The sequence below is a fragment of the Otolemur garnettii genome, unplaced genomic scaffold (genome assembly GCF_000181295.1).
Source record: "Otolemur garnettii isolate 467f Iridium unplaced genomic scaffold, OtoGar3 scaffold00152, whole genome shotgun sequence".
NCBI classification, from domain to species: Eukaryota; Metazoa; Chordata; class Mammalia; order Primates; family Galagidae; genus Otolemur; species Otolemur garnettii.
The window spans coordinates 925,492-928,569 of NW_003852547.1; positions in this window are offsets into that span (position 1 = coordinate 925,492).

Genomic DNA, 3,078 nt, shown 5'->3' on the forward strand with positions numbered 1-3,078 from the left:
GCGAGTCTCCTGCCTCAGCCTCCCAAGTAGCTGGGACCACAGGTGCCCACCACAACGCCCAGCTATTTTTTGGTTGCAGCCGTCATTGTTGTTTGGCAGGCCCGGGATGGATTCGAACCTGCCACCTTAGGTGTATGTGGCTGGCACCTTAGCCACTTGAAGCCACAGGCATTGAGCCTTCTCTCTTTTTTAAGACAGAGTCTCACTCTGGTATCCAAGCTGGAGCACAGTGGCATCAGCCTAGCTCACAGCAACCTCAAACTCCTGGGCTCAAGGGATCCTTCTGCCTCAGCCTCCCAGTAGCTGGAATGAAGGTGCCCACCACAACGCCCGGCTATTTTTTCTATTTTTGGTAGAGATGGGGTCTTACTCTTGCTCAGGTTGGTCTTGAAATTAGTTGACTTTTGACTAGAAGGAAGAGCTTTCCCTTCTTTCTTTCTTTTTTTTTTCCTTTTTTAAAAATTTATGTCAGTTTGGACTCAGATTCGTCAATATGGATTCTTATTTATTCAATAGGTTATAATACTTCACCGTTATATTTAATGTGATCCTCAAATCGTTGCAGCCTTGGTCATAGGGAATCTCTTCTAGATGTCTTTCCGTGTTCTTTGCCACACCTCATCATTCTTGGATATTTTCTTACTTTCTAGATCACCTATGTTTTTTTTTTTTAATTTCAGATTAACATGAGGGTACAAACAATTAGGTTAAAAACACAATTGTTTTTTGATCAACTATGTTTTAGAGATGAAAAAAGTGAGGCACAGAGAGATTGAAAACTCGCTCAAGTTACCCCGATGGCAGCTGACAGGACGGAGGTTTTAGTGTGGTTACAAAATCTAAGCTCTTAACCACTCCTTTCTACTGCCTCCTCAGGAGGAGGACAACCATGACTCCTTGTTCATAGCCACCACCCAGCATAATATTTGTCTCACAGTAGATGTTAAATAAAAATGTGTTGAGCAAATGAATGAAGGAAGGAGTTGCCTGTCATATCTCTCAGTTCCTAACTTTCCTCTTTGTCAATCTTAAATTCCACCCTTAATGCTCATAATCACTCTTTTGCACACACCCTCATTGTCCCAATTTTGTCTTATTCACAAGGCGATCTAGCAATCAACACCCAACTTTTTACCCACTCAGTGCCTATAACCAGGTAAGTGATCAAAGCGCGATTAAAATCCATACAACCTTACTGAAAAGTCTTACTTGAAATTCATGACTTTGCCTAGGTTAAATTCATACTCTCCAGTGAGCCCTGTTGGAGTCTATCCATGTACCTGCTCTCCCATCTTCTCAACTGTCCCCAAAGCTCCTCCTATCATCCCTCTGTTTTTTTGGTTTGTTTTCTGAGACCATGTCTCATTCTGTCACCCTGGCTAGAGTGCCATGGGGTCATAGCTCCAAGCAGCTCAAACTCTTGGGCTCAAGTGATACTCTGTGTCAGCCTCCCAAGTAGGTAGGACTACAGGGGCCAGCCATGATGCCCAACTAGTTTTTTTTATTTTTAGTAAAAATGAGGTCTTGCTGTTGCTCATGCTAGTCTTGAACTCCTGAGCTGAAGCAATCCACCTGCCTCGGCCTCCCAGAATATTAGGATTCTAACGTGAGCCATCTCACCTGGGTCTATCATCCCTTTGGAAAGGGACAGGGAGGGGATGGGCAGGGAGCATTGCTAGACACCAGTGTGTGTGGAGAACTTGTTACTCCCTTATACCTACCAGCATGACAACCACCTTCTAACCCACAGTCTATATGGCCAGCATGACATCTGGATTCAGTGCCAGGTGTTTATAAGAGTTATCAGTGGAGTTTGAGGCCCATGGAATGTTAAAGCTACTCTTCTTTGAGGAAGCAATTAGTCCATTGTGCAACTGAGTTTGGGTGAGGCTCTTCCTACTGGGACAAGGGGCGGGGGGGAAATCATACACACATCCCCAGTCACAGCTGCCCCAGTGTGTAAGCAACACAAATGAGGTCTCAGGGACACCTTCAGACAGTCCCACTTACTGAACTTCCCTCCATCTCATCTCTCCCAGATGATGACATCACTTTCTACGTTGCTGACAGAGCAAAAGCCATCAGAAGAAACCCCCACAGCCCCCATCACGACGAATCTATCTCTTCAGCTAAGTCAAAGTATTTTACCTTCAACAGGCTTATGGTGACATAACTGACATATGTCAGTTTAAACTGCACGTGTTTAAAGTGTACACTTTGGTAAGTTTCACATAGCCCTTGTGTCCTTTAGGGTCCCTCCCTCTCTCTCCCCCCATTCCACCTTCACCTTAGCTCCCCAGGCCTTTTGTCATGAGAGATGTTTGCATTTTCTAGAACTGGATATACATGAAATCATGCTGTGTGTGTTCTTTTTGTTTGGCTTCTTTCATGCCTCGGAGTTACTTTGAGATTCATCCATGTTGTTTCATGTATCAGTAGTTCAAACCTTGGTATTGTCGAGATACGTTCCACGGTACAGACATACTACGATTTGTTTATCTGCTCACCTACTGAGGGACATTTCGGTGGTTTCCAGTTTGGGGCTATTTCAAAGTGTAATATTTAAAAAGCAAGTATGCCAAGTGGTTCTGGTTATAGGGGAACAGCTCACATTGGATCACCCTTCCCACATATAAAAACTAAATTCTGCCGCATATTTTAGAAACAACTGCACTGGACAGTGACCAAAGGTGAGCAGAGCCTGGAACAGTGTCTGTACTTGGAAGAACAGAATGGCACTCAGTGAACTTTTAAATTGAAGACAAATTCAGTCAGTGCCATGGGTAGAAATCTACATTCTTACTGGCTTGTAGAATCAAAGGGCAGTCTGTGGTGGTGACAAAAACATCTGGAAACTGTCAAAAGAAATCCCAGAAAGGAAAGATACAGAAAAGGAGAACCTCAAATTCTTTTTATAAATTCTGCTTAGTCTCTGCATGACCCCTGAACTATGCATGTATAGGGAAGACTGCAAAGAGCCCTGCTATGGCTGAAAAAAATAAACAGAATCTCAGTGGCCCTCCCACAGAAGAAACCCAACTTGATGGGGGTATGTCAGAGGGAGATCAGAGCTCTCCC